This window comes from Ziziphus jujuba, chromosome 12 (genome assembly GCF_031755915.1).
Source record: "Ziziphus jujuba cultivar Dongzao chromosome 12, ASM3175591v1".
Classification (NCBI taxonomy): Eukaryota; Viridiplantae; Streptophyta; class Magnoliopsida; order Rosales; family Rhamnaceae; genus Ziziphus; species Ziziphus jujuba.
This window is the reverse complement of record NC_083390.1, coordinates 10,239,845-10,263,132: the sequence shown is the minus strand read 5'-3', so window position 1 is coordinate 10,263,132 and position 23,288 is coordinate 10,239,845. Positions and strand designations below refer to the sequence as shown.

The following is a 23,288-nucleotide window of genomic DNA, read 5'->3' as shown; positions in this document are numbered from 1 at the left end:
GTTGGAAATATGTTTCCAACAGATAATTACTCTCGTGATATATATATATATATATATGTATACATATTTTTATAGTGAAGGCCCATATTACTTTATGCTCTATTAATATATCAAGTAACATTTTTAGGTTTCTATATATAAACCACTCAATAAACTTCCTTTTTTTATTATTTATTTTTTAAAATGTTTGATTTTTTCAAAACTACAACGATATTATAGAACCTAGATTTTGGAGGGTAATCCAAAGTTTAAAGGGGAATCTGGCCTAATACCCCTCGTTTGGAGGGCTTAACGAAATATACCCATACTCTCTCAAAATTTTTTTATTTACCCTTTCATATCTATTTTGTCCCTAATAAAAATTAAAAATGACTTAGATATCCTCTTTTTGTCCTTCGAGAAACCCATGCCGCAATCCCCCATATACATGCACTCTTTCTTCTTCCTTCTTCCCCTCTTTCTTCTTCCTTCTTCCCTGCATGGAAAAGAGAACATTTTACAAAACTATCAAATCCCAATAACAAAGGGTGTAGCTTTTTCTTTATTTATTTATTTTTTTGCTTTTACTTTCGGCTGTGGATTTTTGGCTTTTAGAATCGGAGTCATTTCAAGGAAGGAGGCCGGTTAATCTGATTACTAATTTTTTCCCATGTCCGTGATCACTGATCATATATATTTTTTTCATTTAAAATATTATTATGAATCGATGGGTTGTAAGTTGTTTTCCGAAAACAAAAGAAAGAAATAAAAACAAAGAGAAGAAAATAGAATGATTGCTGAGCCTCAGATGCTTCCTCCACTCGTCCCTCCTCTTGGTGAACTCTCCCTAATCATCCCAAGCGGCTTCGCCATTATCCCTCACTTCCTCTTTCTCTTTTCTTCGCAAGGGAAAAAATGGAATAGCTTTCACTTTTAATTTTTTCTTTTGGTATTTGAAAAGGATAACTTGGGAATATTAAAAACTAAAAGGGTAAAATAAAAAAAATTAAAACAACGCGGGTAGATTCCCCAAGTTTAAAGTCTCACATTGACCATAGGATATGCCCTGGTCTATACGTATGGGCTTAGGATTATAAAAGCAACAGGGGTAGAACTTTTGGGCTTGCTTAAATAGGCCAATGGACTTTACAAATGGTCAAAATCAATACTAGACTAGAATAGTTGATGGACCAAGAAGGTGGATTCTCTCTTATTGAAATGACAACAAAAAAAAAAAAAAAAAAAAGAAAAAAAGAAAAGAAAAAAAAAGTAATAGTTATAACGTAACATGATGGTGTCCTGCCTTTAATAGGAAACGGCGATAGGACTGGTCTTTAGAGCCCTTCAAGATTCTTAAATGGTCTCGTCTAGTGAAATCTCACTAAACAATCCTTATGGGAAAGCTTGATGGAACCTCATCAAAACCAAGACAACCAATCCCATGTAAGTATTGTTTAGTGGGATTTCACTAAATAAAGCCATAATAGTATATAGATTGCAAGTATAATCAACAACTATAGCACATCATACAATAGGTCATTACTAAACATACATACTAGGGTCATAAGTATGTTTACATTTTAGATCGAAGCATTTTAAGAATAATTATAAATATAGGTTATAAGATAATTCGATTGAGTCTAGAAAGAAAAAGACAAAGTAAGGAAAGATAAAATACTATTACTATTGTGGAAAATACAAAAAACGAGAAGTGATCTTGAGGTTAATTGTCTGCTAACTATCTGAATTTAGGGAAACAAATTAAAAACAAATAAAATACGAAATAAAAATATCTTAGTGAGTCATATAATACAACAAAAAATAATATTTATTTTCTTGTAGACCTTTCTCTCAAAACCTCTTATTCTACTATTTTGAATAGTTTCATTTTTTTTTTTAAAACCATTTCAGAAAACCTAACTTATATCCCAAATCAATATTATAAATTGAGTATTTCATAATTAAAGTATTTAAAATATTAATAACCTACTAAAATATAATTTAATGCTAGATAATAAACAATATAATCATAATTGTAGAAGCGATAATGAAAATGTAATAAATCCACCAATATATATATATATTAGCAAGAAAGAAAATCATGCAATATGCCATACAATATACCTAGTGCTACCAGTTGGTGTAAGGCATCCCAAAACATTATTAGACAATAAAGAAATAGAAAGAAACCAACATCATAAAGGAGTGATGCACAACTCATCATCATTCTAAGAGAACAGAATGGCATACTCAATCATCATTCTCTCATATCATAACAATATATCATCCAATGGTTACGAGGGAGTGGCATGCAACTCATCATCACTGTGAACGAATGGCACATAACTCAATCATCATTCTCTCGTCTTGTGACTACACATAAGATGATCAAGCCAAAGCGCGGGTAATAGCATAAATAAAACCACTAGTACTATATACACCTTTCAAAATCAACAATGCAATATTTATAACAATTCTTTCAAAATCATACTTTTTGTTTTTCCCAAACAAATATGATACCAAAAATCCAAAATTTAATATTCAAACCTAACCATTTATTTAAATATTCCAAATATTTCAATTCATCATTTTTTGCCAAAAAATAAATACCAATAGTGAAATATATAATATCATAAACTATTTTAAGCACTTTAAAATATAAAACATTTATATATGCTTAAAAATATGCAATTTCCAATTTACTTTTTCAAAACCAATTATTTTTCAAAAGGACTAAAATATTAATTTAAATATGTTGAAGATATTTAAATATCAAGATTTCTAAGTTAATCAAGAAATTATTATAATTTAAGATCATTTAAAACTTGTCAAAAATTACATGAAATGATAACACATATATGTAAAAGCATATATTCTTATATATATACGATAAGCATTTAAATCAAACCATATACACAAAAATATTCAAACCATATATGTATATATAATATATATGTTGTACTCATATGTCTAAAATCATTTGAAAACATAAATCACTCACTGATACCATCGATAATCACTCCTGCTCTTTCGTAGGTTCATCTCTAGGTGCAGTACAGGTGCATATAATATAATTAAATATTTTTTAGGCTCCAAGAATCATATCAAAGATATTGGTGTGTACCAAATATCTGAAAATAATTTAAACAACTATAAAATTACATAAATTGAATACCCAATAGTCCAATTACATTGCAAACGCTTAAGACTTGGTATCCAAAATTGAGATTTTTCACACGAAAATTAATTTTTTTAAAATTGAATGTTCCAATTAGGGCAATTAACATCTAATTACATAAATTCAACTTTAATTTGGTTCTACATTGTCCAATCACAATCCAATTTTCCCCGGTACACAAGTTGACTCATTTTGGGTTATTACTTAAAACTCAATTATAAATCGCAAGATCTTCAGCTCCGTAGTGTGGAAGCTCTCAAAAGCTCCCGTTCATTTATGAGGTCCTATTAGGATAGGTAGGTCCAAGCCTTTCCCCTCCCCACTATCGAGTATTAGTTTCCCATGACTGACAAATGGGACTTTAGGCTATTAAAGAAGGGGCATCGACCCCCTATTAAGATTTTACTTTCTTTATCTACATGCAAACTGAATCAGCATTAGTAAAAAAATGGTCGGCTTTATTGAAGAAAGCCCATGGGATAGGTAACACGGCGATAAACTCACCTTAGTCAATCGTTGCTAGTGGTGGCTGGAAAATGAACGAAAAGTTTGGGCCAAACTTGAAATCAACATATCTCACAAAAAGGTTTGGAATTTGGTAAATGGAGATCATATTCAAACTTAGAAGGTACAAATTAGGAGGGAAAGGTCAGTCCTATGGCTTGAAAGCTAAGATTTTCTAATAACCAGAGCAAGCGGTGGTCATCGATGTTTATGGCTGATTCAAGCGCATCGGATGACCCCAAGGCCAAAAATTTTAGGGAATGATAAAAAAACTCATGGGTATTACAGGGATAGGGTGCATGGATACTAACTTGGCTGGGAATTAGGTTAATTTTAGTGAAAACTCTTATAACATGGGTGAGGTGAGCGGTGATCTCCAATGGGTTGTACGTCAGTCATGGATTTTTTGGGGGCGACAAAAAAGGTATTTTGATGAGAATTTGCCTTTAATCGCACCATCAACAACCTGCTAAGGTGCTGATCCTATACAGCTGAAGACTAGGCCAATCACTAGGGCATAAGCCAAGAGATTTAAGAAAAAACTGGTTGGCTTCATATAAGGAGTTATCAATTCTCAAAAGGGCTTGTCAATACCCGAAGATTAAAAGCCTGTTTCAAGCATCCAAGTGGTGGAGGCGGATATGGACCAATGTAGTTGTTTTAGTGCATTTGTGGACTCCGAGTAATAAGAAATGGGTTCAACACTTCTTGAACTCAATTGATATCACTAAGAGGTCATGGAATCATGTCAAGGCAGAAGAAAAAACAACCAAAGAGGCCATTTGCGCATGATACACATTTTTGGTCAAAAATGTACCTTTTGCTGCTCGGATTGACATATCTTGATGATTAAGCTCTTTCTCTTTGTTCCAATCAATGACAACGTATGGGAATCCTAATTAATCCTATTTGACATCCTATATGGCATATTGGAGATGATTTGGAGCCTTTACAAGCTCGAAATTGGTCAAATTTAGCTTAGCTATCAAACTAATCAACTAATTTCCTAATTTGAGTTTGCCTTTATGTTTTAGGAAACTATCTTTTATTTTGATCTTGATTTTTTTATTTACCCGAAAAATCAACTTAGGAAAGTTAGAATTTTTTTTATTTTGATTGTAAATTAATTAATTCTTAAATTAAAATAAAGAAATTAATTAATACAAATTAGTTTAGAAAAGGAAGGTGAAATTTGGCCAAGCATAGTTTCCTATTTTCAATGGCCAGTTTTGACCTAATTGTTTATTGTTAATTTAAACCTACTTGAAGGCTTATTTTTCAATGAGAAAGCAGCTTACATGTTATTCAGAAATTTATTTATCAGAAAGAATTCTCTTTGTTCTTTTTAAACACCTAAAACACTTAATAGAAATCAAGTGTTTTAGTTTGACTTATCAATAGGACATCCATCACCTATTGTGGCATCTTCACCGTATACCAAGATTTCTAATCACAAGTTGATTAAGGGTTAAGGTTTCCATTAGAATCTGAACTTAATTGTGATCCAGGAAATATAATATAGGTTTAGGAGCAAGTCAAGCTAGGTTCGTATCATTTGGTATTAGAGCCAAGATTTTGTTCAGGTTTGATCTATCTATTTTTTTTTTTTTGTTATAATGCAATTTTAACATTAGTTTAAGATTTTATTACTTCACACAAGTTCTACATAAAAAAAAAAAAATAATTTTTTTCCTAGTCAAATTAGGTTTCCTTATTTTATCGTATTTTTGCTTTCTAGTTTGTTGATTGGTTTTCATCATTGTTCTTGTTAATTTAGTTTATTGTTGATTTTTCTATCATTGTTCTTGTTAATTTATGTTATTGTTGATTTTCCTTTGTTGATTTAATCTTAATTATTTGCATTCATATATTCAAAAAAAAAAGAAAAAAATAAAAAAAGGGGATTTGCTGCAACACAACAAATTTACAAATTTGTAATTTGTAGACATGGATTTGATTTTTGTTGAATCTTAAATTAAGGTTTGTGTTGTTTATGGTACTGCTGGAAGTTGTCCTTGCATTATTCTATTTGTGATTAAAAAAAAAGCCGAGAATAAAAAAAAAAAGCTACACAAAAGGCTGATTTATTGAAAACAAATTGGGGTTTGAATTTGTTTGAGTTGGAAAGATTGAAATTGAGATATTTAGAGCTGCTGTTTATTAGTTCTACATTATTGCTGGAAAATTGAATTTTGGATGGTAAAATTACTTGGATTAAAATTAGTTAAAGGATTTGATACAAAGACTTAAATTACAGTAATAGTAACCAACGACTATTCCAAGTTTTGTTCAAATTGCTTTTTGTTGCTTCTTGTTCATTGTTTGAATCTCTTTTCTAAATTTTATACTTGAAATTTTGGGTTGTTATTATTCTAGTTTGTTTCTTGATAAATCCAAAATTACCTTGTTAAATTTTTCCTTATTTTTGGTTAGTTAGGCTGAGAATATGTTTTGTTGATTCACTCGGTATTTGTTTGTTTTAGTTGCTGTTTTGTTGATAAGTTTAATTGAGGTATACTTGTGATCTAGTTACTATTTATGTGTGTTTTAATTCTCAGTTTGAGATATTCTTGGTAGTGAAAAAAAGCAAGAGTATGTGAGCTTAAAAGAGGATAAAAGCCGAAACTACTGTGCAAACACAAATGCCGAGACCTTATTTAATTGAAACACGTGAGAGAGTGATTTTGGTGAGAATTTTTGTGTTATTTATACTAACAGGGCAGATTCAAGGATAAGAAAAGGAATTCATAGGGTTCAAGGATGATTCTCGAGCAACGGGAAATGGAGGTGAAGCTACCGACATGATGGCGGTCTTGGAACAAATTCAAAGGATAAATGCTTGCTTTGATTACCTAGATCAAATGATGGATAAGTTAGAAACATCACAAGGTGGGTCGAATTCAAGGCAAGAATTTCATGCAGGCCGTTGGCGACCTAGAGAATAATTCAGGGATGGAAATATTGGAGATAATTTTGAGGAGGAAATTGATGATGTTTTTGTACTCCAAGAAAGGCCAACTCATCGGAGACAGGCAAGAGAAAAAGATGATAATCTTGGAAACATTAAGGTCAACATCCCACCATTTATGGGAAAGAGTGATGCATAAGCTTACCTATAGTGGAAGGAGCGAATGAAGATGATTTTTTATTGTCATAAGAAGGTTAAATTGGCAGCTTTGGAGTTTGGATATTATGCACTCTAATGGTGGAAAAATGAGCAAAGTACCCCAAAGAGAGTTGGTGATGAATTGATTACTATTTGGGAACAAATGAAAGGAGCCATGATTAAGAGATTTGTGCCAATCCATTATCATAGGTTGCTGCATTAAAAACTCCAATCATTAACTCAAAAAAGTAGGACCGTGGAGGATTATTATAAAGAGATGGAGATTCTCATGATGAGATTGAGCATAAATGAGGATCGTGAGGCAACCATGGCAAGGTTTTTGGGTGGTTTGAATTGCGAGATAGCTAATCAAGTGGAGCTTCAACAATATGTAGAATTGGAGGAGATGCTTTAGGTGGCCATCAAGATTAAAAATCAATTCAAGAGGAGGGGTGCAAGCTCACATTTTGGAGATGTTTTAAGCAGCGGGAGGACAAATCCAAGTATTTGGAGAAGCAATCGCACATATGATACAAACCCAAAATCGAAACATGGAGAAGAAAGTTCTAATCGGCCAATGAAGGAAGTAAAAGCCGAATCTATCCAAGCACCTAAGTTTGAAGGTAAAACTGATCCTAAACCTTCTAGAACTCGTAACATTGTGCATTTTAAGTGCTAGGGACAAGGGCATATTGCCAATCAATGTCCGAATAGGAGGATCATGGTGCTGAAAGGTAATGGAGACTTGGAATCCGAAAGTGAATAATCCGAGGGAGAGGCCGAACTCGATGATGAAGAACATGAGGAATCCAAAACACTTAAGGCTTCAAGGGCTGAATTGAGCTTGGTGGCAAGAAGGGTTCTAATCGTGTATAAAGATAAGGACCAAGTTCAAAGAGAAAATAGCTTGCACATCCGATGTGAAATTTAAGATAACATTTGTAGTATGATAGTTGATAATGGAAGTTGTACTAATGTAATTAGTAATGTGGTAGTTGAAAAATTAGGTTTAACAAACATTAAACATCTAAAACCATATAGATTACAATGGCTTAATAATATTGGTGAGATAAAAGTAAACAAACACGCCAAAGTAAAATTCAGCATCGATAAATATGTGGATGTTGTATTGTGTGATGTTGTTCCCATACATGATGGTCATATTTTACTGGGGAGGCCATGGCAACTTGATAAGAATTTCATATATTATGGAAGAGAGAATTCATTGTTTTTAAACTTAAGGGAAAAAAAGGTTAAGCTGGAGCTGTTAACTTCAAAGGAAGTGTTTAGAGATCAACTCCCAACAAAGAAGGGAGGCCGAACGACTTAAGGAGAAAGCAAGCATGGCACCCACGATTTCTCCATCCATCCAAGAGGGTATGTTTGAACTTGTTGTCCAAGGTAAGTCTTTTAAAACCCAAATTGAGTGGAAAAAGCAAGACAAACCCGAGAGTGAGAAAAATCTAGTAAAGGCCAAGAGTGAAGGAAGAAAAGGACAGCCCGTGAGTGAGAGGGGAAAAGAAGAGAAAGAGAAGAAAGAATGATTTTAATCTTAATTTTGGGGAAGTTAAAAAGGCATTTTTGAATGATAAACCCTTGCTGGTCATGATTTATAAAGATGTTTATTTAAATGATCAAGCTAACTCTGAAAAACTTGAATTGCAAAGTTCAATCTCCTCTCTTTTATAGGATTTTGAATATGTCTTTCTGAAGGAGATTCTTAATGGTTTACCACCTATTCGAGGGATTGAATATTAAATTGATTTTGTGCTGGGAGCTGCAATTCCTAATAGACCTACATATAGGAGTAATCCCAAAGAGACAAAGGAGCTGCAAAGGCAGGTAAGTGAGTTACTTGACAAAGATTATATTCGTAAGAGCATGAGTCCATGTGCTGTCCCTGTTTTATTAGTGTCTAAGAAAGATGGTTCATGGCATATGTGTGTTGATTGTAGGGCTACTTATAATATAACTATTAAATATAAGCATCCAATTCCTAGGTTAGATGATATGTTAGATGAATTACATGGAGCATGCATATTTACTAAAATTGATCTTAGGAGTGGATATCATCAAATTAGGATGAAAGAGGGTGATAAATGGAAACCTGCATTCAAAACCAAATATGGATAGTATGAATGGTTAGTCATGCATTTTGGTTTAACTAATGCACCTAGTACCTTTATGAGATTAATGAATCACGTCATGCATCCTTTCATTGGAAAATTTGTAGTTGTATACTTTGATGTTATTTTAGTATATAGCCGAAGTCTTGATGAGCATATAGAACATCTTATGCAAGTTTTAAATATTCTGAGGAAGGAAATTTTATAATATGAAAAAGTGTGATTTTTGTAAAGATGAACTTTTTTTCCTAGGATTTGTTGTAAGTGCTGCAAGAATTAAAGTTGACCAATTTAAAGTCCAAGCAATTCAAGAGTGGCCGAAACTTACCTTCATTACCCAAGTGAGGAGCTTTCATGGTTTGCTTAGTTTCTACTAAAGATTTGTCAAGGATTTTAGCACCATCGCAGCACCTTTAACCGAGGTTATAAAGAAGAATATTGGGTTCAAATAGGGCAAAGCACAAGAGAAGTCTTTCAATTTGTTGAAAAAAAATTATCTAATGCACCTTCATTAGTATTGCCAAATTTTGATAAAATTTTTGAAATTGAATGTGATGCTTCAGGTGTAGGTATTGGAGCTATCTTGATGCAAGAAGGAAGACCCATAGTATACTTTAGTGGAAAGCTAAATGGAGCGACATTGAAGTACTTGACATATGATAAAGAGATGTATGCGTTGGTGAGGGCTTTGGAGACGTGGCAGCACTACTTATTGCCAAAGGAGTTTGTGGTTCATACGGATCATGAATCATTAAAGCACATCAAAGGCTAAGGGAAGCTTAACCGATGGCATGCTAAGTGGTTAAGTTCATTGAGACTTTTCCTTATGTCATCTGCTACAAAAAAAAGGTAAGGATAATATGGTTGCTGATGCATTATCCTGAAGGTATGTATTATTTTCTACTTTAGATGCTAGATTGTTTGAATTTGAACAATTGAAAGAACTTATGAGCATGATAGTGACTTTGGAGAAATATTTAGGAACTGTAAAAAATATGGTTTTAATAAATTTTACATTTTTAGGGATATTTGTTTAAGGAAAATCAACTTTGTGTGCCTAATTGTAGCATTAAGAAATTGTTAGTGAGGGAAGGTCATGGTGGTGTTTAATGGGTCATTTGGGTGTCTTGAAGACTTTATCCGTAGTGCAAGAACACTTTTATTGCCTAATATGAAGAGATATTGGAAAGAATTTGTGAAAAATGCTTAAAATGCCGAAAATCTAAATCTAGGTTGAAACTACACGGTTTGTATCTCCCATTGCCGATTCCATCTATTCGTTGGGTGGATTTGTCTATGGATTTTGTTCTTGATTTACCAAGTCTAGCACAATTAAGGATTCAATTTTTGTTGTTGTGGATAGATTTTCTAAAATGGCACATAATAAAACTAATGATGCATGTAATGTTGCTAATTTATTCTTTAAGAAAATTATGAGGTTACATGGTATGCCTAGAATTATTGTTTCGGATAGGGATGCTAAATTCTTAAGTTACTTTTGGCAAAACTTTGTGGGATAAGTTAGGAACTAAACTTTTATTTTCAACTACTTGTCATCCACAAATTAATGGACAAACTGAGGTAGTAAATAAGACTTTGTCTGTATTGTTAAAGGCCTTATTTAGTAGAAATTTAAGAACATGGGAGGAATGTTTGCCACATGTTAAATTTTCTTATAATAGAACTTTGCATTCAGCTACTAAATATACACCATTTGAGATTGTTTATGATTTTAATCTTTTAACTCTATTAGATTTGACACATTTACCTTTAAGTAAACATGCTAATATAAATGGGAAGCAAAAAGCTAATTTTGTGAAGCGGATTCATGAAAAGACAAAAGCAAATATTAAAAGAAGGATCGAGCAATATGCAAGGAATGCTAACCAAGGCCAGATTAAAGTTATCTTTGAACCTGGAGATTGGGTATGGTTACATTTAAGAAATGAGGGGTTTCCTGAACAAAGAAAATCGAAGCTTATGCTGCACGAGGATGGACCTTTTCAAGTTTTGGAGAGGATTAATGAAAACGCTTACAAGCTTGACCTAACATGTGAGTATAATGTTAGTGCTACATTCAATGTTGCTGATTTATCTCCTTTTGCTGCAAGTGATGATTTTGATTTGAGGACAAATCATTTTTCAAGAGGAGTGGAATGATGAGAATCCGCTGGTAATTATACAACTGCCAACCCGCTGGGATGCTGATCCTATATAGTTGAAGACCGGGACAATCACTAAAGCACAAGTCAAGACATTTAAGAAAAACCTAGTTGGATTCATACAAGGAGTTATCAATTCTCAAAAGGGCTTGTCAACACCTGAAGATTCAAAGTTTTTTTCAAGCATCCAAATAGTGGAGGCCAATATGGAGCCGATAGCTATTTTAGTGCATTTATAGACTCCGTACAGTAAGGAATGGGTTCAACACTTCTTGAACTCAATTGATATCACTAAGAGGCATGGAATCAAGTCAAGGTAGAAGCAAAAGCAACCAAAGAGGCCATTTGCGCATGGAGGACATTTTTGGCCGAAAATGCACCTTTTGCCACTAGATTGACATATCTTGATGATTAAGCTCTTTCTCTTTGTTCTAATCAAGGACAGCATATGGGAATCCTAATTAATCCTATTTGGCATCCTACATGGCATATTGGAGCTGATTTGGAGCCTTTACAAGCTGGAAATTGGTCAAAGTTAGCTTAGTTGTCAAACTAGTCAACTAGTTTCCTAATTTGAGTTTGACTTTTTGTTTTAAGAAACTATTTTTTATTTTGATTTTGATTTTGATTTATTTATTTGCTGGAAAAATCAACTTAGAAAAGTTAGAATTTTATTATTTTGACTGTAAATTAATTAATTCCTAATTCAAAATAAAGGATTTAATTAATACAAATTAGTTTGGGAAAGGAAGGTGAAATTTGGCCAAGCATAGTTTCCTATTCTTAATGGTCGGTTTTGACCTTATTGTTTAGGGTTTTATTTTGTTGATTCAAACCTATTTAAAGACCTATTTTTCAATGAGAAAGCAGCTTACATATTATTCAGAAATTTATTTGAGAAAAGAATTCTCTTTCTTCTCTTTTAACACCTAAAATACTTAATAGAAATCAAGTGTTTTAGTTTGACATATCAATAGGATATCCATCATCTATTATGACGTCTTCACCATATACCAAGATTTCTAATCACAAGTTGATTAGGGGTTAAGGTTTCCATTAGAATCTGAACTTAATTGTGATCCAGACTAATATGATATGGGTTTAGGAGCAAGTCAACCTAGGTTCGTATCATATTTTATGATCTATTTCATGAGACATGGTTTTCCATGTATATATAGGGCCCTGCATCACTAATAGATAAAAATCCGAGATTGATTTGGACACTAATATATACTGAACCTCTTAGAACTCTAAACTTTTTGGCCATAACTCAAAATTTGGTGTGCTATCAGTCTATAAATTCATATCGACATGCTTTATGTAATAGAATACCAGTTAAACCAAAACCTTGACCATACAAAATTCAAGCTTGAGATCCTCAAAAGATCTAGTTGATCAAACATTGTCAAAATTTCAAAGTTTTAGGCATTTCCCGAAATAGAGTGTTACAAGAGGATTCCTCATTAAAATGGGTTATTTGGCCAAGGACAAGGCAAAACAATATACCCTAGACTACGAACAGGGTGGTGTGAGGAATGAAGTTCATATATATATAAAATAACATGACATAGATATATAGTCAGACTTACATCAGATCTATATTGTAGATTTAACACCAGATCTTCCTCTATCAGCCATTAAATCACTTTAAAAGCTAAGATTTAAAAATCAATTAATGGTTTAATATTGATTTAGTGGTATTTTAAAATTATATTTAGGGAAAGTGAAACTCGTAAGGACTAAATGAATCATAAATGTATTTTTAAATTTTAGTTTTTCAAATAATCAAATGGTTGATAAACAACGTCTAATTGTATAGATATATAATATTTTTAAAATTATTATATATATATATATATATCTATATATATATTCAAACTATGTTGTTGATTAAAATTGTTCTAAATCTAAAATTGAAAAGTAGAAGGAAGATTTCTCTTCTCTCTCCCAAACATAGATCACCACTAGATGCCTTTAGTCCACCTACCCAGACCTCAACCATCAAACATTGTTGCCACAACTAATCGATCTGCTTGTTGGCCACAATTGTCATCTTCTCTCATTTGCATCCTCTTGATCAAGCCAAAGAAATTTTCTTAAGCCAATCTTCCTTTCCTCACATCTACATTCTCTCTTAGTCAAGCCAAACAGATCTATTCAAGTAAAATGCATCTCTTGGTCTATCTATCCTTCTCCTTGTCTTTCACTTTGTCACTCGACTCGATGTTGGTACTACTAAGTATTTTGTAAACATAAGTGTGTTTATGTGACATTTGAAATACTAAGAATTTGTTAACCTGAATTGTAAATTTGTGAATCCAAAAATTCTGTAATTTTTTTAATATTTTTATATTCCTTCTCAACTATTTTTCAAATTTTTTTTTTCTTATTCATCTTTTACTCCCTTTTGTTATATCTATATATATAGAGGAACTATTATACTTAGAGGAAGTAGCTTTGTATCATATGCCATATACATTGCTTCGTTTATTAGCCACTATATTAGTTTATTGTAATCCTAACAGTCCTAGATAATTATGGAAAAAATTTCAAAATGTTATGTCAAAGGACTTTATGAGATTATATGATAACATGAAACATATAAAAACTAAAGTTTTAGACCATATCAATTTTACTTTAGGGTTTATAGGAAAAAAATGTAGATGATTATACCTTAGTAGGCTTTTATAAACCTCCAAATAATTTAAGATATATTAGTGCTACAATATTTGAATACAGAATAGAAGTATATATGCATATGATATGATAAAAAAACAACATTTTTTATTGATGGTCTTAGAGGTAGCAGAAAAACATATTTGTATATACTTGCTACCATAAGATCTAAAATTTAATTGTACTTGCAACGACATCATCAGGAGTCGCTTTGTCAATACTCCCAAGTGGGCAAACAACACATTCAAGATTTAAAATCCTACCTAATATAGAATATCATAGTAACTGTATATTAGCAAGCAATCAGGGCTATTAATACGTTTGAAATCTACACAGTCGATAATATGATATGAAGCTCCCATGTCTAAAAGACAATCAATTGAATATTTAGATAGAATACTAAGAGATATTAATGATTCCGACATGTTATTTGCTGGCCAAATAGTTTTTATTAGTGATGATTTTTGTCAAGTGTTATCTGTTGTACCAAAGGGAATAAAAAAAAAAATTGTTAACACAAGTTTAATTTGCTCATATCTTTGGCCTCAATTTCAAAAAGTTAAATGAAGTTAAAATATGTGAGCTCAACTTGATCCCATTTTTAATGAATATGTACTACACACTGGTGATGGAATTGAACAAGTTATTTATGATGATAATGTTAAAGTACCTTTTAATATGGTCATACCTTATATAGATGAAGATGATGATGATATAGCTTTAAATAGAATGATTGATCATGTACTTCCACATAGAAGTGACTATGCTAATAATTTAGACACCATGATAAATCGAGTAATATTGACTCCAAAAATATGATTATGTAGATGAGGTAAATAAATTGCTAATTAATCAACTTCCAAGTGATATTGTAAAGTATTACAGTTTTGATAAATGTCAAGGCATATATGATAATTATGTTAATGAGGAATTTTTAAATACTTTAGTACTTAATGGATTTGCTCCTCTTGAATTGTTATTGAAACCAAATTGTCCTATTTTTCTACTACATAATATTAATCCCTCAAAAGGTTTATGTAATGGCACACTACTAATTTGTCAAAGGCTTGATAGAAATATAATAGATGTAGAAATAAGTATTGGTCATTATCCTGACAAAAGAGTATCAATAATGCTATGGGTACCAAAAATTTAACGAAAATTGTAACCCAAATGACATGGCATTAACATGGCACTCCATCTAATAATGCCATATCATTAACAAAATTCCTAATTAATTAATTAGTTTTTTTTTTTTAGGGTTTATAATACTCTTAAAACAAGAAAAGAAAAAAAAAACCCAGAACTCCAATCACCAGCACTGTTGCCTACTAGCCCATCATAGCTCTTTTCTTTCTTGGACGATGAGGAAGAAGAAAAACTAGATAAATACCATTCTCCATCACAGTTGACTAAAGTTCTTATCCACTAGTCAATTGTCACCTTTTCTGGCTATTTTTTCCATCTCGTACAAAAAGATAGCTTGAGTCTCATCATCCATATATTGAGGAGTTTCATATTTGAAAACTTTCAAGTGCAAAGAGTTTCATTATCCACATATTGGAAAGGTTCATATTCAAAAACTTTCAAGCCATTGTCGTCTATGGAGCGAAATTTAGATGGTAAATTGATTTTTTCTTTACTAGATTTTTTATAGAAATGCATTTGAACTTCAATTACTTATGAGACTTTTATGTACTTTTACTTGTTAGGTTGATGCCTAATTTTCAGCTATTGTATACTAAGACCAATAAGTAGTTGTGCAGTTCCAAATTACCAAAACTTTTTTTTTTTTTGGGGAAAGCTTAAATATATTTCTTCCATTTTCTATGAAATTTAGAGGACACGCAACAATATAGGTAGCTCACATTCTTAAATATATTAATTTGAGTATGCTTATTATCTGCAACATTTGTTCTTAAGTGCTTCAATATCCAAAATAATTTTATATTCTTTTAAGAAGTTTCCAACATGAAATAGAGTGCTCCTTGTGATGATGCCATATAACTTAAAGTCTATATATATATATATATATATGTAGATATATATAAAGGGGATTTTGGGTGATGGGAATGGTTGGACATTATGGTCTCAAATTATATATAAAAGTTTTAATAGAATTATGGTGCTTGTAAAATTCATGTTTGTAAACTATGATTTTGATATGAAATTATGGTGCTTGATCTTGTATCTTGTTACGAAAAGTTTCACAATGTTTAGATGATACATTTGGCATGTGAACCTGAAATCTGGAAAGTTGATTAAAAAATAAATAAATAAAACTCTTTGTCATTCCATAGTTTTAATAGAAGATGTTAGTGTTGCCTTTGTTATTATATGATATGTTACACTTGACTTTACAATGAATAATTTTTATATCAAGTAAAAGTAGTTCATATTTATAATTTTTTTATATGACAGAGAATCTCTTTAAAGACTTGCCTCTACATAGTGAAGAATTTCATCCTCTTGAACATGAACAACAAGACGAAACAGGAGCATAATCATATTTATTATCTGAAAACCTTACTAAGGTATGTTTATGCAATATAATCAATTTCTAAAAATAAATTTAGTTTATGCTAATTTATAATTGTTTTTAATTTGAGTAATTTTCCAATATTTAAAATAGGATATTGATAATAAAGAAATCGACACTACAACAAGCACAGAAGACAAAATAGAGCCTAGGATTGGAATGGTTTTTGACTCACCTGATGAATTAATGGAATACTATAAATTCTATGGGAAGGAAAAAGGTTTCGAAATTAGCAAAAGGACTTCAAGTAAAGGAGATGATGGAGAGGTGAAATACATTACATTGGTATGCTCACGCAATGGCAAGTCAAAATGTACATCAAGAAGTGCTTTGAAATTGTATCCAGTGATAAAAACAGGATGTTAGACAAAGCTTAAAGCTATTAAATGTCCAGATGGAAGGTGGCTAATTGATTCTATTGTTCTTTAGCACAACCATGAATTAACTACTCTAAGCAAAGCTCGATATTATAAAAGTAATAGAGCAATGAAGCCATATATACAAAGGAAGTTGGAAATAAATTATAAAGCTGGAATAAGGCTTAATAAGAATTTCAATTCTTTGGTAGTTGAAGCCAGTGGACATGAATATTTGACATTTTTAGAAAAAGATTGTAGAAACTATATTGACAAGACCAGACATATACGACTATGAGAAGGTGATGCTACTGCAATTCAAAAATATTTCTTGAAAATGCAAGCTGATAATTCAAGTTTCTTTTATATGATGGATTTAGATTATGAAGGTCAAACTAAAATTTGGTTTGGGCGAATGCCAGGAGTAGGGCTACTTACAATGAATTTGGGGATGTGGTCACATTTGATACTACATATTTAAAAAATAAGTACAATATGCCTTTTGTGCCTTTTGTGGGGGTCAATCATCATGGACAATCAATATTATTTGGATGTGGGTTGATCTCTAATGAGGATACTAAGATATTTACTTGGTTGTTTCAATCTTGGCTTGCATGTATGTGTGGTTGTGCTCCAACTGCAATAATCGCTGATCAAGATAAAGCCATGTAGAATGCAATTGAAATTGTTTTTCCTTATGCACGTCATATGAGGTGTCTGTGGCATATAATGAAGAAATTACCTGAAAAATTGAAAAGCTACAAGCAGTATGAAGCTATTAAGGTTGCTCTTCAAAATGCTGTATATGATTCTTTAACTTGTGATGAATTTGAATATCGATGGAATATCTTCATTAATAAGTATGCTCTTCATTCTAATAAATGGTTATCTGGATTAGATATTGAGAGGTGATGATGGATGCTTGCATTTGTTAAAGATGTTTTCTAGGTAGGTATATCTACAACTCAACATAGTGAAAGTATGCATGCATTTTTTGATGGGTATATGAATTCAAAGACCTCTTTAAAACAATTTGTGGAGCAATAGATAATGCTTTAAGAGATAAAGTTAAAAAAGAAAACCATGAAGATTTCAATTCTTTTAACTCTTGGATCCCCTATATAACTTCTATAATATTGAAAAACAATATCAAAGTTGTTATATTGCTGCGAAATTCAAAGAATTTCAACAAGAATTAACAAGAAAATTTGTTGTGGTTTAGCTTCAAGTAAAGAGATTGCAGAAAAATAATACAAATTTGTGGTGGATGAAGATATAATGACTGGAGAGAGTAATCAGCATGTTTCTTTCATTGTATGCTTTAATGAGGATAAATATAAGATTACTTGTACTTGTTGACTATTTGAGTTTAGAGGTATATTATGTCGACATGCAATTATGTTGCTAATTCATAAAAAAAATATTTTTGTTCTAGAAAAGTATATTTTAAAACTGTGGAGGAAGGATGTAAAAAGATGTCATACTAAAGTGAGAATAAATTATATTAATTGGGGTGCCAAACCTGAAACATATCGATTTGATAAGATGTGCAACTCATATTCTGAGATTGCAGATTTGGCAACGGATAGTAATGATAAGTGCAACATGGTGATGGGGTGATTCACAATTTGAAAATGAAATTGATATTGAACGAAGGTATTGATATGTGTGCTCAGACAATAAGTGACAAGGAGAACAGTGTTTCAAATAAGAATGGAAAGGTTCTTACTCCATTGGTTGCTCAAAGTAAAGGTTGTCCTCCATTCAAAAGAAAACAATCTACAGCTGAGCAAATTTTTTGAAAAAGAAAATAGAAGAAAATACGATCAGAAAGTGACGGCAGTAAAATAACAAAGGTATGAAATAAAATGTCATTAATTAATATGTTTTAGAAATATTTTGCTATCGATGTTTTATTATTTATTATTTCTAATGTTCTTTTTTGTTTTGTAGAAATCGAACAGAAGAACATGTGGCTCAAATTCTATTGTGGACATTGAAAAAGCTTATGCATTTGGAACACAAGAAAGTGTTACATCAAACGTATAAATTGGTATAGTATAACTATATGATTTTTGTTACACAAACATACTTATATTTGTCATTGCCTAACATATTTAAGTAATTATTTTAATATTTCTTGGTATAAGGTAAATAGGACATTGAATTTTGGAGCTAATGAAACTTTTTTGGATGGACTAAATGAGTTTTATGGTTCTTCTTCTTAAGTTCATGGCCAAGGTATTGGAATGAATAGTCAAACTAATTTTATGCCTACTTTAGAAAACCATTTACATGTATTTTATACTTCATTTCATTACCTTGAGCTTATGGTTATTAAATGTGTTTATTTTTTATATATAAATATCTTATATTGTCTTATTATCAAATATCATTATCTAATACTATGAATTAACTTTCAATTTATATAGGGTGATAGGAATTTGGGCAATGAAGATGGGAGCAACAACTAGGTGGCTGCATAGGCTATATTCTTTTAGACCTATATTGTCTAGTATTTTTATGTAAGGTTGGAAAGGTGGTAGAGTTGATTTTAGAATCTGGAAATAAGAACAAAAATCTTATTTAAAATAAATTTTCATCTGAGGAGGCTTATTCTGAATTTATCAGTTGGTGGTTTCTTTTTTTGAGGATTTTATTGAAATTGATTATTTTCAAGCTGTCAGTTCAAGTTTAAGCAAAATGCATTATTCAAGAATGTTTTTTGCTGCACTCTATTAAGCAACCTCTTTAATATTTTTCTAATTTTTTATTTCTATTCTTTTTTAGAAATTTATATGTGGTGATTCCATTACAATTGATAGTTTTTATTCTAAGATAGAACAAAGTCTCTGATGGCTGCATAATTCTCTTGACAATGATATGACAAACTTTGCTTGTTAATTTTTATGAGGTTTTATCCAAAAAAATATTTAGGAAAAAAAAAAACAAAGTTGGAACTTTGAAGCTTGTTTTGATCATTTTAGTTCATACTTGGGAATTTGAAAACCTCAACTTTTCATAAGCAAAGTGTCTAGAAAACCAAAGCTGGAAGAAAATCTATGGAACTTTCAGAGTTGTATTACTTAATTAATTAGAAAGCTTACAAAGGATGCTGATGTTTTTGACCATTTATACAGAACCAGTTGAGACTTAACAACCTCAAAAATAAACTACTAACAAGCTAAAACAATTTTAATAACCAAGCTAATAGACTTTTCAATTATGTCTCTATCCCAATGATGATCAATGTTGGTGATACTAACTCTACTGATGCAATCTCATCAGCAAGATCCTTCAGTTTAGCAAAAACCTCACGCTCTTGAGGTGTGGTGCCATGCTCAACTGCAACAGCTAGTGGTAAGCCATGATGCATCAACTTTTAAGCAAGAATGGAAAGGTAGATAAACCCATATAAACCACAAAGGTCATATCAGGGTCAGTTGCATTCTCTGCTACGAACAGAGGATCTGTTCCTCCTCTCTTTGAGTGACCAGTAAGAAATCTGACACTATTTACAACACCTCAGTGTGCTAGTGGGATTCCTAACTCTGCTGCTATCCCTGAAGCAGCAGTTATGCCTGAAAAACATTCACTTTCGATTCGTAGCTGTTGTAGAAAATCCATCTCCTTCTCACTTCTTCCAAACTCCAGTAGATCCCCTCCTTTAAGTCTGACAACAGTAACTCCAGCATCAGCAAAACTAAGTAGCAACTTATGTATCTCCTCCTAGGTTCTGCTATGGTACCCAGCTGTCTTGCCAACGTAGAGAAGTCTAACCTTAGGTCCAACCAAATCTAACATATCATTGGACACCAAACCATCATACAACAAATTCGCACTCTAAATAACTCTGACTACCTTCAATGTCAATAGCTCAGGGTCCCTAGGACCAGTACCCACTACGAACACATTGCCAAGCCCACATCTCTGAAATGTTGATTTAAACACAATTCATGAGAGAACACATGCATCATCCTCACTGTAACCGACAATGGCAATTTAAGCTAGGGATTGTACGATCAAAGCTTAATGGGTTATTGTAACCTCTTTGACTTTCCTGTGGTTCCTATAGTTTTTACAGAATTGATAAGTGAACGAAAATATGGGCAAAAAATATGTTTAAAAACTAAAGCAAAGATTGCTTTCAGAAGTTCATGCAACTTTAGTCTTGAACTTAACAAGTGGCAAATATCTGTGCATGGAGGTTAAAAGGAGTCTGAAGTTGAAGAAATAGTTCCCAAATAGTTTAGTTGTCATTAAATACTACCTCCTATAAAGAAACCATCCCAGACTCTCAAATCTTCAAGTATTATCTACCTCTTAGCTTATAGCAGTATCTTTGATAATGCCACAGCTCATATTATATGTTTGTGGGTTTTGGTGACATGAAATTCCAACCTTAACTACACAATTTTAGAGATTTTATATACACTTTGGAAACCTCAACTGCCTCTTTTTCCTTCCTTTTACACATGAGAATGGTATCATTGACCATGAACGTTCAAGCTAATTTCATACACACCAAGGCAACGGAAATATTCATATGATAGGTAATTGAAAAGACTATATATCATCTCTAACAGATACACAATGAAAAAGAGTATAGTGCTTTTATATCTGATGTGAACCAAATAAGAGCAGTGCCCTCAGGTGCCCATGAGTAACTCAAAGGTAAATCCCTTGCAAAACACTTCTTAATTGCTTCCATACTTAAGAATTGTGAATATGAACACGAGACTAACTAAACCAGCTACTAAGCAAAAAATCATAATGGGTCTGCATTGAATCTGTAGAATTCAAAGAAACAACATACAGTTCCATGTTCCTATTGAATTTTTTTCTTCCTCAAAGGAAACCCGCCATCTTAGAGAAGGCAAATCATATGTCCAGAGTTTTGGAAACCAGTGGTTGCAGCTCTTATTCATCACCAGCAATACTGGATTCACCATCTTCATAGCAAGCATCACCTTTTCAAACCCCTAAAATTAAAATTAAAATAAAATCATTGATAGCTTAAACTACAAAGCCAAATAAATAAATAAGTAAATAAAAGTATATGTTATATATATATATATATATATAAAACTTACCCGTCTGTAATTCAGAGGAGCAGCAATACCTCCCACATATGCAACCATTAGTAACCATTCCAAGTATGACTCACTGAATTCGTAGCCAAATACTAACAAAAATTTCATTACCTGTTTTTTTTTTTTTTTGGTCACCAATTTTTCTATTTTTCAAAAGCAAACAAAAAAAAAAAGGAAAAAGATTGGAAAGTGTTTTCAGTTTCTAGGGCATCACTTGAAAAAAGATTGAGATAAACCCACCTAAAATTGAGAGAAACCATGTGATTACTCAGTTTCGTAGTCTTCAAGAACTCCATAAAATAGCCGACAGTTAAGGGAAAGCAGATAGTGCTGCTAGTTAGATGGCTTGGAGGACAAAAGGAATAGACGGTATTTTTTTTTCTTTTTTTTTTTTTTTTTTTGCTTTTTGAGCATATTATGTTTTAACACAATTATAAAACCTAAAAGAAAAAACTAATTAATTACTTAATTGGGAATTTTATTAGTGATGTGGCATTATTAAGTGAAGTGCGATGTCAATGCCATTTCATTTGGGTTACAATTTTGGTTAAATTTTTAGTATCCATAGCATTATTGAAAGAGTATTTCTACCATGAATTTCATTTTTACCTATTGGAAAAAAAAATAGTGTTCTCATTCAAACAGACATAATTTCCAATTTATTTAAGCTTTGCTATGACAATAAATAAAGTCCAAGGACAACCATTAGAGTATATAGGTATATATTTATCTGAACCTGTATTTTCTCATGAACAATTGTATATAGTTTTGTTTAGAAAAAATGGGTGATTCAGTTAAAATTTTGATTAAACCTAATTTTGTTGGTACAAGTAATCATATACTCACAAAAAATATTGTATGCAAAGAATTATTAAAGTTAGTTAACATATAATTGTTATCATATTTTAATATTTATAATTAACGATTTAGTGTTATTGATAATGAGTGTATTATTATATTCTATAATTGTGCTTTATTACATAAATATTAAAATACAAACTTTAAAATTTATATGTTATTTTGTGCATTATTGCATGTGCAAAACAATAGTGCAACGATGCAAGTTTATAAAAGAAATTTCTCCAATATCAAGAAGTTGGATTGCAAAAATTATCCTAACTGAAAAGGGAATGCTTAGAACATCATATAATAGTCTTATTAAATATCAAAGACTTATTTTTATCGATTCTGAGGTTAGACTGTATTTACTATTATTGATAACTAATTATTTCTTATTTATCATTAATTTTTAGCATCTCAAACTACATATATTATATATTAAACACTAAGCATGAACTATATGCAAAACATATAGACTCCTATTTAATACAATTAAATATATGTTTTTACTACACGTAAAAAGTAAAATACAATATCATTAATGTCATTATAGTTATAACACCTTTTTTAATCTATTACATCATTTATGCATTTTTAATTACATGCAAGACATATGAAGCAAGCTTTTCTTTCACTAATAAACGTTCTTTCACTTAATGATTTTCACTAGATTTTTTTCTTTTCATAAGATCATGTTACAATACTTGTATTTGTAACTTTAATTTTTTA

At 31.4% G+C, this 23,288-nt stretch overlaps 1 long non-coding RNA gene and 1 pseudogene across 1 annotated transcript; both read right to left on the bottom strand.

The window, feature by feature from the left end:
* Nucleotides 1-19,261: 19,261 nt before the first annotated feature.
* On the bottom strand, nt 19,262-21,124 carry LOC107428839 (S-adenosyl-L-methionine-dependent uroporphyrinogen III methyltransferase, chloroplastic-like; annotated as a pseudogene).
* Nucleotides 21,125-21,220: 96 nt separating this feature from the next.
* On the bottom strand, nt 21,221-22,130 carry LOC132799335 (uncharacterized). Its single transcript, XR_009635226.1, has 2 exons — nt 21,720-22,130; nt 21,221-21,608 (listed from the first exon to the last, which is right to left on the bottom strand). It is a non-coding gene; the product is annotated as an uncharacterized LOC132799335 (long non-coding RNA).
* Between the last annotated feature and the right edge of the window lie 1,158 nt (nt 22,131-23,288).